Source organism: Dermatophagoides pteronyssinus, unplaced genomic scaffold, assembly GCF_027571235.1.
Source record: "Dermatophagoides pteronyssinus isolate colony J.1.1.1.1 unplaced genomic scaffold, Derpt_VIB-CSIC_2022.12 sq0039, whole genome shotgun sequence".
Taxonomy (NCBI): domain Eukaryota; kingdom Metazoa; phylum Arthropoda; class Arachnida; order Sarcoptiformes; family Pyroglyphidae; genus Dermatophagoides; species Dermatophagoides pteronyssinus.
The window spans coordinates 1-14,634 of record NW_027461563.1 but is presented as its reverse complement, the minus strand read 5'-3'; positions in this window follow the sequence as shown (position 1 = coordinate 14,634).

Sequence of the window (14,634 nt, the reverse complement as noted above, 5' to 3'; positions counted from 1 at the left end):
ATTTATTGATTCATTGAAGGATTTAAAAAAAAAATTTATAGTAAATAATAGTAATAGATTTCATATTGGCCATTATGAAAATAATATATTTCATAATATGCCAAGTAATAAAAATAAATGCCATAATAATAGGCCGGGTAAAAATGAAATGAAAATTTTATGCAAAACAACAATCGCTCCAATCGTCTTCATTATCAACTGAAATGCAATGAATAGATAAAGAAGATGATCCAACAAATCATAGGATAACAATATCAACATTGTAATTTCATTCTTGATTTGATATTGATCAGCATCGAATCATTTTCTTTATTATAGACATCAATTCCACGAGATTTCAATTCAAGAGGAGAACAAAACAACAATTCTTCTTCAAAATTATCTTCACCTTTGTAGCGAACATATACTATTAGCTGGGAATTGCTGCTAAGATCAGTTGTCTCATCAAGCTGAATAGCGAAATATTGAGCCTGTTTTAATTTCCAGCGGTAAAATTTTTTCGATCTTTGTTATTGCCAATTTTATATCAAAGAAACATTAATTGTTCAAATAAAACCTGAAATGAAGGTAGGAATAGAAGATCAAGTGGTAGACGAAAGATTTTCAGACATTTCAGTCTCATAATCTGTTAATTTCAAAACCAAAAAAAATTTTTTTTTTAGGTTCACCTATATAACGAATAGATAAAGAAGATGATCAACAAATCATAAGATAACAATATCAACATGTAATTTCATTCTAGATTTGATATGATCAGCAACCAATGGATGAGTGACTGGATCAGTTGACTTTCCAAAATAACACGAATCACAGAATCATGCCACATCATCTTTGGCAAAAGAAAAAGATTCGAATTTTTGGATAAAAAATTCGAATCTTTGAAAAAAAAACAAAAAAAAAAAAACAAAAAATTAAAACAACAGGATTTGTGCAGCAGTACAACTATATCAACAAAAATGATTGTAGGTGAGTTAAAATATAGTGTTAAAGCAGTAAAAAAAATTTATTGATTTTTACATCATTGATGGATTTAAAAATAAATTCATATTAAATAATAATAATATACTTCATATTGTATATTATTATAAAAATAGTAAATTTCACATGAAGCAAGATAATAATAGTACACCGGTGTGAAGTATACCGGGTAATAATGATGTAAATTTTCCAAATCCAAACAGCAATTATCGACATTGTAAAACATTGTACCAGCTTGATTATTCATTTTGACGATTCAATATATGAAAAAACAAAAGGTATTGTAAATTTTAATAAGTTGATTTGAATGAAAATATTCCCAATTTTATATCAAATAAACATTAATTGTTAAGATTACAAATTTAAATTATAATCAATTTAAATTATAATTATTAATTAATTATAATTAAAATTAATATTATTTTATTTTATTTTCATTATTTACAAACACGGAAATAGTTAACAACTACAATACAAATATGAAATAGATTACATTAATACAAATAATAAATAGTGGAAATAGAATGGGATGTATAAAAATTTGATATGTTTAAAAGGTTTTATTAAGTATAATTTAGATGGATAAAAACAATGATAAAAACATATGATGGATGTAAATAATTCACAATAACATAAATAAATAAATTGACGTTGATGTTGACCACGTTTGCTTGGTTGACGACGTTGATCGATGCGATGGTGGACATATTAATAAAAGAAAAGAAGGGGCCGTGGCCTGTGAAGAATGGTGTGGTGTTTTTGTTTGGAATGATGTGCTTAGGTATACCTAACGGAAATGGTGGACATATTGATATCAACATCGAAGTCACTCTTAACATCAAACAAAATGGATTCTATAATTATAAAGATGAAAGTTCATAGGAGTTATTTTCTACAAAAAATTTTCATAGTAAATAATAATAATATACTAATAAATGTATAATGTAATAATAATAAATGTTTCGAGTTCAGCTTTATAATAATAATAATAATTTTTATTGGACGCACGCTGCCCGAAGGCACTTGTGCGATATTAGAAAAAAAAGAAAAGAGTTCAGCTTTAAGAATCCATACTCGATTTAGTACATTTCCGCGAGATAGCCATCTTACTTCGGTATAAATAAAGTGATAAAACCATTATCATAGACAAGAGTCATAGTTTAAAATGATCTTTTTCCAACAGAAATGAAGGTAGGAATAGAAGATGAAGTGGTAGACGAAAGATTTTCAGACATTTCAGTCTCATAATCTGTTAATTTCAAAACCACAAAATTTTTTTTAGGTTCACCTATATCACGAATAGATAAAAAAGATGATCAACAAATCATAGGATAATAATATCTACATGTAATTTCATTCTAGATTTGATATGATCAGCAACCAATGGATGAGAGACTGGATCAGACGACCTTCCAAAACGAAATGAATCACAGAATTCAATATTGTAGTGTGTGTTCAGTATACTCAGCGTCATCTTCATCGATGACTTGCGGTTGTGTTCAGTATACAGGTAGTAAAGAGATAGGTCTATGCACAAAGTACCATTACATGTAAAGTAAAAGTGAAGACAAAAAACACTGTAAATTTTGTTATCATCGAATTTTGTTCAATGCAGTGGAAACAAGATAAACGTTATCATTTATGAATCCAAATCATGTTGAAAATCATGGGAAAAAAACTTCAAATTACAAATTAAAAATTAAAAATAAAAAGAAAAATTTTATTTAAAAAATAAGTAAAAAGCTAAACATTAAATGAAAGAGAAAAATATTCTGCAATTCAGATTTACGACATAGAATAAGAGCTTTTATACTAATGGATTATACTAATCTATTTTTAAATGCTATGACGACGCATAGGGTAAATAATGATAATTTTGGATTTGAATCAATGTATGTTGTGTGTTCATGTAAGTATATGTATGTGTGTAAAATTCTAGAAAGCACGTGGCGGAAAAGGATGAGTGAACATGCTACATATTATTATTATTATAAAAAATTTCATAATATGCAAGATAATAATAGTAGATTCCGTAGTAGAGCCGGAAAATGATAATTTTGCACTTGTTCTATACTTGTACGGTTGAATTTATATCATATGACAGATTCATTTTGTTGTTTTGTTCTTAAACGATTCAATATTTAGTGAGAGAATTTTTGACTATAGTGGATATTATTTTATCAATAATAACAAACAATATGAATAGAAAAATTTATTTAAAATGATGAAAAAAGAAACATTAAATAATGAGAAAAAATAATCTAAATCTCGGACGAGGACATATATTAGGAAAAGCTTTTACGATTTATATTTGTATTAATTCATCTTAAATACTATGACGACGAATTGGTAGGTAATGATAGTGTTGATTCATGTCGTCATCTTCGTCGTTTGATTCTTCCTGATCATCATTGGTATTTTCAGCCAAATTAGCATGATGAATAGGAAAATATTCATCATTATCATCATTATCCGATTCTTCTTGATTATCGGATAAATTAGCGTGATATACGGGGAAATTATGTTCATCCTCATCATTAGCATTAGCATTAGCATCTGATTCTTGATCTCGAAGATTGTTGCTTTCATTATTGTTTGATGAACTTGTTGTTTGTTGTTCATCCATCATAATAGTTGCTGGGTCCACAATTTCGAATGATTCAGTTAAATCATTCCCATTGCAATATACCCATTCATCATCTTCTTCATCATCGACATCCCAGTATGCTTCGTAATCATCAAAAAAGTACGAATCATCATAATATGCGAGCGTACTTGGATCATCTTCATAATCCTCATCCGGAATGTAAAAAATTTTTTCATTCGGTTCGCTCATTTTATGGATTTTTATGGATTCGATTTTTTTTTGATTTTTGATCAAGAAGAAATTAATTGCAAACTGGTATTGTGGCAAAAAGTGATTCAAATGGAAAAAATATTGCCCAATTTTTATACAGAATCAGCATTGATTGTTGATTGTTGTTTTTTGGCAAGAAACAAATTTAAAAAATTATTGAATTTTAAAAACATAAAATTTTTATTAATTATATTTTTCTAACACACTTATCATTCGATTGATATTTTTGATGTGATTACCGATAAAAACTTCCTTTCTCAGCTCTGAACACATGATAATTATGTTAATTAGGTTATTTTTTTCTTAATCATCCTATTGAATAATCAAAGTAAAATTACTTTTTTTTATACACTATGGCGCCGAATCGGTACGTAATGATCATCATCCGATTCCTGTTGATTATCATCATAATGAACGGTAAAATGTTTTCCATTATCATCATCAGATTGATTTTGATTATTTTCATTAACTGATTGATCTTCTTCTTCATCTTTGTTATCATCATTCGATTCATTCAATGTTTGTTCTTGCTCAGGATTTTCTTGTTCAATCATATTCGATTGATTTATTGAATGATAATAGATTTGTGGTTGTGATAATTCTTCAATTGTTTGATGATAAATTTCTTCATAATATTCATTAGTTTGATCACGAAATTCTTCGGTTTCTCGTTCCGGTTGTAACAAGCAACAAACATCCCATAATAAATCCTCATAATATGACAGATTATTTGATTCGTTTTCATTATCATCATCATCTACATCGGAAATGTAAAATATTTTTTCCGTTGGCTGATTGTTATTATTCATTTTCTTTTATGGATTTTTATTTATTCAATACTAAAGTTAATAAGGTTTGTTTAGTGTATGTTTTTTAAAAAAACAAAGTAAATTTTAATGAATGAAAATGTTTACAAATTTTATATTGAATAAACATTTATTGTTATAAAATGAAAAATTGTAACAAAAACAAAAATTGAAATAAATAAATTTACAATCAAAATTAAAATTATAATCGTCAAGGTTTAAAATTTCGTTTTTCATCTGGAAGTTCAGCGATTTGATCCGCACAATCTCCAAACTTCATGGTATACTTCGAACTTGTGGCTTATTAATTCTTCGAATAAAGTATTGATGAGATAACAAAGACAGCCCACCTTCCGTCCAGAGAATTCCACACATAAATTTGGCATTAGTAATTTTCATTTTTTCAGTTATTTTGACTGTTTCATGTCAAAATTTTTTATAATGTGATTAGATTGTGAGCAGCGCTTTATATACTCTTCATCAACCTTTACCGAGCAGGATAGAACTTTGAGCAGTTCGGTTCATAAAGTTTGTAACAAAAAAAAATTGAAAAAATTGATTATTTAATTGAAAAATTGTTTCTATTTTATTTAAAATAATGAAAATTATTCATTTCTATAATCAACATCATCTGATTCGATTACTTGTTGATGTTCCATGTAATAGTTTACATGATGTACAGGATAATAATTATCATCATCATCAACATTATCAGATTCATTATCCGATTCATTCCGACAAAGTTCATTGTTTAGAATGGGACAAGATTGAACTCGTCGAATTGGATGGATGGGATCTTCTTGATATTCCGTTGAATCCATTTGCAATGATTGCATTGAATAATAATATTCTTGTTCCAATGGATAACATTGTGAACAATCGATTTCATTATTCATAGATGGATCATTTGTTTCGGGATAATCATCATATGAATAATCACGAAATTCTTCAATTTCGCCATTATATTCTTCATCTTCATCATAATCATCATCATCCCAGAACAGATCATCATAGTACGCAAGGTTATAGATGTTGTTATAAACATCTTCTTCTTCATCGCTATCGGAGATGTAAAAAATTTTATATGGCTGTTGTTCGTTATTCATTTTTGCATCGATTTTTGATTGATTCGATTTTTGCAAAAAATAAAAGTAGAGTAATTTGTTTTTCAAATGTCAAAGTATCGCCAATTTTATATTGAATAAACATTGATTGTTATAAAAAAAATCAATCAATATAGAAATAATAACACAAGTTGGTTTGGCGAAAATAACAACAATGATTTAATTGAAAAAATTTATTTCTAATTTTAATTAAAAATTAAGGAATTTTCGTAAACAAGAATTATTCATTCATAATCTGATTCAATTTCGACGAAGTTCATTGTCAAGAATCGGACATGATTTAGCACGACGAATAGGATAATCACATTCTTTTTGATCATCGCATTCTTTATCATCATAATCCGATGAAATAGTTTGTGGCGATTCTATTTTATAGATATCTGCCATATATTCTAATTCCAGTGAGTTTAAATCTGATAAATTCAAATCGTAACATTGTGAAAATTGATATTCATCAATTTCGACATTGTTATCTTCACTTTTATTATTATTGAAATTTTCATTATTTTCATTATCGCTATTATTACGAGAAGTTTCAATTTCTATCGATGATACATCATCTGAATCATTATTACCATCGATATTATCTTCGCGGTCGGCGTCATAATTTCGGTCATCCATATCATCATTATCTTCCCCAAACAAATGATCATAATAGGAAAGATTATGGATGTTTTTGTAAACATCATCTTGATCATCATCGGAGATGTAAAATATTTTTCGATTTTCATTATTGCTCATTTTTGGTGTTGATTTTCGATTTTCTTTAAAATTGATAATTCTACAAAGACATTCGTCGTAGTGTAAGATTTTCTAGTAAATCTAAATAAAAAGTATAGGCAATTTTATATTGAATAAACATTGATTGTTTTATTTTTTTAAAAAAACTGATTTTATTTTTATTTTATAAATTTTATTTTTATTAAAAAATATTTAAATTACAAAAAAAAGGTTGATTATAATAATAATAACAATGATAATCTTTTTAAAAAAAATTGTATTTTTGTAAACAATTTTTGATTTCATTGGAATTCCAGTTGTTGGATATGATTATCGACGAAATCATTTCGATATACCATGAAACAATGATGGACTCGTTTTTCGGTTCGTTATTGAAATTTTATTAAACAAAATTTTAATTGTTCGTTATTATTGTAGATGTTAGTGTTATTGAAAATGATTTGGTTTTAACTATTATTTTTGATGTATTTTCTAGTTGTTGGATATGATTATCGAAGAAATCATTTCGATGTACCATGCCACAATGGTGAATCATTTTTCGGTTCGTTTTTGGTAAAGTTCGTTTTTCTCCTTGGCCGTTTTCTAAAAGCAAAAACAATTTTCACAGCTTAAATATAAAGTGGGGTAAATTTAGGAACAATTTGTCTTCTCCTACTAAATCATATTGGATTTTTAGTTTCATAAACACACAGTGAAAAATTGTTGATTTTGAGGATTTCGAAATGAACTGATCATCTCTGTGAATATTACAGTGTTGACTGAATGAGATCAAAAATATAAATGATCGAAATTTCAATTCATTTCTTTTTTCTGAGTTAAAAAAGAAAATGCTATTTACACACAAAAAGGACAAACTCTAGGAAGCAACAGCATGTTTCCTCTATATGTATGTGTGTTTTTTCTTGATTTGTTCGAAAAGATAGATAATAATAGCTGACTAATCAGCCCGAAATTTCGAAATAACCAAAATAGATGAATACAGGTGTATTCTTTTTGCAAATAAGCATTGAAATAAAAATATACGAAATTAAAATTAAAAAAATATGAAAATTTACAATTTTATTGCACGTTTTTCATATAATTTTTTAAATCGCAAAACTGCGTCATCAATTTGTGATTCATCCAGTTTGCGATTTTGTTCTTGTAATTCCTGTTTTTGTTCACGGAATTTCTTTAATTTTTCATCTGAAACTAAATCTGGGTTGGATTTAGTTCGGCGTATTGGGACAAAATGATAATCATCGTCAATTTCGCCCAAATCTACACAAGATGATAGCAAATAATATTGCCAGTTGTCAAGTTTCTTGAGGTCATCCATGGTGTATTTTTCATCCATGTAATTGTCAATATAACCGCGTACATATTCGCGGAATTCGTCGATTTTTCCATCGACGTCTTTTTCGTATTCTTCTTCAGATGAATCTTCATAATAACGCATTTTATGAAGATTATCCAGTTCTTCATCTTCAGCAATATAGAATATCTTATTGCTTTGTTGTTGTTGTTCGTTGTTGTTGTTATCACTCATTTTTGGTGAGTTATAATCAGTGTATATAGATATATAGATAGATAGATAGATAGTTAGATAGATAGAGAGAGAGTTTTTTATCAATATTTGATGATTCAATATTAATAAAAAAAGGAGAGTTAATAATTGAAGTCAAACTGTATGCAAATATTACCAATTTTATACAGAAAATTGAAAATTGTTACAAAAATTTTTAATTAAAATTATAATTTTATTTCCAAAATTCAATTTTTTTAACAAACAAAAACATTTTATTTAATCATTTATTAAAATTTTACAGTTTATATCATTTACAGAATTGTTAAAAACATAATTCGCACTTTCCACTATATCGTTTGAAAAATTGCATCATTCCAAAATTCAATATAGTTTCATGATCTGACAATTGTGTAAATCTAGAAACTTTCCAATTTACAATATAATTATAAGCTTTTGAATTAGTGACAGTCAGATCAATTATACTGGATTGTCGGTAAAGTTTTAGATTTGTTATTTATGACAATAAGATTATACAAATCAATGATTTCTTTAAATTTATAACCCTTTTTATTTATAATAGTATCATTCCAATAGGTATTTCTTGCGTTAAAATCGCCCACAATAATGATGGGACAATATGCGTAATAATATGGAAACAAACAACAAATTAATAATTGAATTTTGTCTATGACAACAAGTTTGCATACTCTGTATACGGTATAATTATTTATTCACGGAATTTGATAGCGGTGAACAAATAAGATAACAAGTATTATGGTTGAAATAGCGCTCGTTGATATAGTCAAAAACAATGACAACAGATTTTTCTTCAAATTTTCTTGTATACAATTTGATTTCATAGGAATTCCAGTTGTTGGATATGTTTTCCGAGGAATTCATATACCAAGCCGATAATGAATCGTTTTATGAATAATTTTTCTTCGCCAACTAAATCATATTGAATTTTGAGTCTATGTTTCTTTGTAGTCTATATCTTCATTTTCAACAAATGATTTTTAAATCTGTATGTAATAATATGGATTGTAAAAAGTCAGCGATAAAAATATTAAAGTGTTGACTGAATGAGATCAAAAATAGAAATGTGTTTTTTTGGATTTTGTTCGAAAAAATTCAGCCCGAAAATTTTAATTTCGAAACAGTAATTTCGAAATAACCAAGATGAATACAACAGGTGTATTCTATTAGCAAATAAGCATTGAAAAAAATAGAGACAAAAAAAAATTAAAAAATATGAAAATTTACAATTTAATTGCACGTCTTTCATATAATTTTTTAAATCGTAAAACTGCTGCATCAATTTGAGACTCGTCCAGTTTACGATTTTGTTCATATAATTCCTGTTTCTGTTGACGGAATTCTTTTAATTTTTCATCCGAAACTAATTCCGGATTGGATTTTGTTCGGCGCATCGGGATGTAATAATAATCCTCACAATCGCCAAAGTCAACACAGGATGATAGCAAATAATATTGCCAGTTATCCAATTTCTTTATATCTTCAATGGTGTATTTCTTTTCTTCTACATAATTGTCGATATAGCCGCGTAAATATTCGCGGAATTCGTCGATTTTAGCATCGACGTCTTTTTCGCATTCTTGCCAAAAGAGGTCTTCATAATAGAGCATATTATGAAGATTTTCTTCTTCTAATTCTTCATCTTCAGCAATATAGAAGATTTTTTTGCTTTGTTGTTGTTCGTTGTTGTTACTCATTTTAAATAGAGTTATAATCAGTGTTTAGATAGATAGATAGAGAGAGAGTTTTTCAATTAATATCTAATGATTCAATATTAATGAAAAAAAAGAGTAGTGTTAATTGAAGTCAAACTGTATGCAAATATTACCAATTTTATACAGAAAATTAAAAATTGTTACAAAAAAAAATTTTTTTAAATTATAATTTTATTTTCAAAATTCATTTTTTTTTAACAAACAAAAACATTTTATTTAATCATTTATCAAAATAGTTGTTGGCCATCTATTTATTGGTTATCAAATCGTGATTGTCCTGCAAAAAATTTTATTCAGATTCCAAATCTGTTTTATTAGCATGTAAAAATTTCGTTGTAAAAACGTTAACTCCATTTATGAAAAATTGAAAATTACAGCACATATTTGTTTCGAATGGATACGGGGCCACACTGGAATAATTGGTGACGTACCTTATACCTGACGATAGGTTTTGGCGGAGCTGAGAACGATATTAGTCAAGGACCGATCAGGCGTGTGTGATGCTGTGTCATAATAATCAACACCAAGCTTTTGTCGATATCCACACGCCACTAACCTGGCTTTATATTAACCCGAACGAATCCGGTTATCTTTAAATTCTGGATTTATATCAAGCCGGCGCGCCAACTCTCGCGATTCAGCCAGCGAGGAATCGAATCCTTCATCTCTAAATTCTTCAAAAAATTGTATAAGGGCTTGAAGATGTTTAGTTGCGATTCCAATATCGATACTAGGGCTTTGGAAAAGCTTACTAACAATATTTACTTTTTCCAGAATTCGATACCATATAATCAGGCTGAATATGAACTCAATCGATCCTTGATTTATGGATAGTGATTGAAAATTCTTATTTTCATTGAGTTTTATCACTAAAGGTTTATTGCAATTTCTTTTGATTTCATTCATTATTGGATTGTATTCGTTCTTTATTAGGATTGAGAAGGAATTTTCTTATCATAAAAATCGTAGCTGGTTTTGATATATTTTCAGAAAAAAATGTTGGTAAAGTTGGATGTAGATTTATAGTTGATGTACAATGTCAGCGAAAATTCGATTAAGTAATTGAGATACAATTTAATTGTGTTTGTTGATACAAAAGTATCTGATGTGTCGTGTATGTGTGTGTGTGTGTATATGTCACGTTAAAATAAAGGTAACACAAAAACTTTTATTTAAATACAACGGGCTTAACAATTTTTATTCATCAGCCAAAAAACACACAACAGCACACTCAAATATCACCGTCAATTATTTTTTGGTAAAGCACGTTGTTGCCCTCTCGTAACAAACGTGACATATATATTGATGATGCTTATGGGTGTACACCATTGCGGTTTTGACATCAAAGCGATGGCATTTGATAATTGTTGTAAAACCGACGAAAGATCGGTTGATGTTGTCTTTTTATCGGTCATTATAGCAGATGAAAAAAAAATGTAAACAAGATAGGATAGAAGCGGAAAACGTAGAACCACGCTCTGCTACCGAATGTTAAATATAAAAATAAGATTTTATTGATAGATGAAAATAATGAAATTGCCGATATATCAATGCAAAAGATGCAACGCAATTAAAAGTTGTTTCTTATATTCCTTTGTCATTTATCCGATCAATTTGTAAAGAGGCTGCTGTCTTTGAGTGGCAGCAAAGATGGGTGAAATCTACGAATGGCCTGAATACAAAAATCTTCTTCCCGTTTATCAAAAGTCGTATTGAATGTAAAAAATTTTTTCCGAATTTTGATACCACACAGATAATCTCTGGTTGTTATGAGCTTCAGCGTACCGAGAGGAATACTTTTGTACCAAAGACACGGACAGGCGTTTTTAATTAACAAACTTTATTAAATTTATTTGATAATCAAGAAATAAGAATGAATACAAAATTAATAAACGTGTTCAAGTGAGCACGTTATTAAACATCAAGACGCTGTCGCCCTGCAACCTTATTCATATAGATTGTTACAATTTTTAAAATTTTTATTTTCATTTTTTTAAAAAATCATTTAATAAATATTTTTTTTTTAAACGAAAATTATTCGTTTTAATTAGATTCATTCAATCATCATCAGTATCTGATTTATATTTTTGAAATTAAACAACAAGTTGGTGTAATGCAAGGAGATAGTCTTAGTCCTTACCTGTTCGTAACGTTCATCAACGACTCGATAGAGTACATACAGACGAGAGCCGATGCTAAAACCATATTATACGCGGATGATATGGTCATACTTAGTAATACGGCAAAGGAAATGACAAAAGCGATCAAAGCATTAGAAGAGTGGTCAAATAACAACATGATCTCGATAAACACGAGTAAAACCAAAATGATGAAATTCAGACGTGGCGGAAGATTATGCAACAGTGATAATTTCACCATATATGATAAACAAATTGAAATAGTCAACAACTACGAATATCTCGGTATAACATTACAAACATCTCTTTCATTCACCAAACATATCAAGAAAATTAAAGCAAAAGCTGCTGCAGCAATCGGTGCACTAGGACAACATGTGCCAAACATATCAATCAATTCATCATTACGATTGTTCGACGCAAAGATTAAACCAATTGTAACATACAACCTCAACCTAATATCACCATCATTAAAATGCAATCATCTGACTGAACTCGACAGAGTCAAAAACCGTTTTCTCAAAAGAGTTCTCTGTTTACCATTATCAACATCAAATGAAAATGTACACAAACTTTGCGATACACATAGACTTTGTGTTGAACTACACGACAAAAATTTCAAATTCGATGAACAGGTATATAATGAATACCTCAATACGATCGAAGATAGTAAAAATAGAGCCGGAGAGATGAATGACTGTGATATCGAATGGAGGGGCACAAAAGGCCCAGACACATGGTTGTCGGTTTTTTGGTCCATGGTTTCCACCACCTACTCTGTAAAGATCAAAATTATTGTTGTTGTTTTACCCGTCTGTGATTTTGCCGAACAGGCGTAAATAAAGTTAATTCATTTATATTTTTGTATTTGTTCATCGGTAATATTTACATAATGAACAGGAAAATAAATATCAATTGCTACAATGAAAATTGTAACAAAAAAAACTAATTAAGAGAATAATGATTCATGTTTATTGAAAGAACATTTAAATAATGAAATAGTTCTAAGAACTAATTAACCCAATTAAGGGGCGCTACTTTAATTAATTTGAATTACAACATCATTATTTTATTGATTTATAAAAAATTATAATTAAAAAATTTTATTATTAATAACTATTATCATCATAGTAAGAAATTTTATTGTAATTATCATCATCATCATTTTCGGCTATATGAACGATTTGTTGTAATAATTCATTGGTATTTTCTTCATTTTTTTGACTTTCATTCAATGTTAAATCCACAAAATCATTGCGGGAAAGATCACTGTAATATGATAGATTATGAGGATAATCATCATCTTCATCTACGTCCGGAATATAGAATATTTTTGGACGTTGTTCTTGTTGTTGCTTTTGTTGGAACAGTTGTCTAATATTTTGAATTGTTTTTGTTGATTTTTTTATAAAATATCGTTTCATTCGTCTTAATAAATTAATAGGATTCATTTTCTATATTGAAAGATTCGATGTTATTTTTTTCAAAATGGTGATGAAATTTTTTACAAAATTAGTATATTGTGCTTTGATATGAAATTTCGAAAACAAACAACTTTATAAACAGAATTTTACAAAAAAAAATTATAATTAATTTGATCAAGTAACAAAGCAAAGACGACATCGCTAACAATCTATATTATCACATTAGAGAATTTATAAAATATATTTTATTTAAAAAAATTTATAAAAGATAAATCATTCATTTCAAAAGAAATACAACAGTAACAATATTACTGCAACATAACAAAGTATATATGAAATTAAAAATACAGTAATGATTAACATTACTCGTTTTGTTAATTCATAATCACTCAATTCATGATTATTATCACCATTATTATCATCGCCATCATTAGGATTTCCAAAATAATAAATTTTAGGGTTTGGAGTGTTCATTTTTGATTTTTGTTGTTTTTTAATGATTCGATATAATAATCGTTGAAATATTGGAAAAGTAATTCTGATTTTGAATGAAAAACATTAGCAATTTTATACCCCCCCCAAAAAAACAGAGGATAAACAGTTAACTATTTTAATTTTAATTATAAATTAATTTATGAATAATAACATAAATTAACATTGTAGCAACAGTGTAAATAATAAAGAGCTGTAGTAATTTTAGCGGAAATACCAAACCGTGAAATCCATTCTTCCAAAAACTTTCGTGCGATTGTTTCGGTAGTAGTATCTGGTATAGGCCAAGCCTCAGGCCAACGAGAGAAACGGTCAATGCAGGTTAATAAATAACGATTACCTGAACATTGTGTGACGGGTAACGCACCTTTCAGTAGTTGTATCTGGAATTGACCATCATCATTACCAAGCTTCAGGCCATCATCATTATTTAATAAGTTCGATTGTTTTAAAAATTATAATTAATTTGAATTATAAACATCATTAATAAAAACGTCTATAACGTATGATAATGTTACTAATACACTCCCCCGGATCATGTAAACTGTGTTTTTGGTTATCCATCTTTGATTTCAAAATTCCAGTTGAGTGTTCCTTTTTATTATGTTCGTCGATTCTTCCTTCAAAGATATATTTTAATAAATTCTTGAACAGAACCAGATGAGAATACCAGATGAGTATGGTTTTTTTAAAAACATTCTTCATCATATAATTAAATAAATGATGTGGGGTTTTATAATTATCAATGGCTTGTTTGAACTTGAATTCAAACGTATGAAAGCACCAATAATTTTAGTATTCCGGTTCAATTTTCAC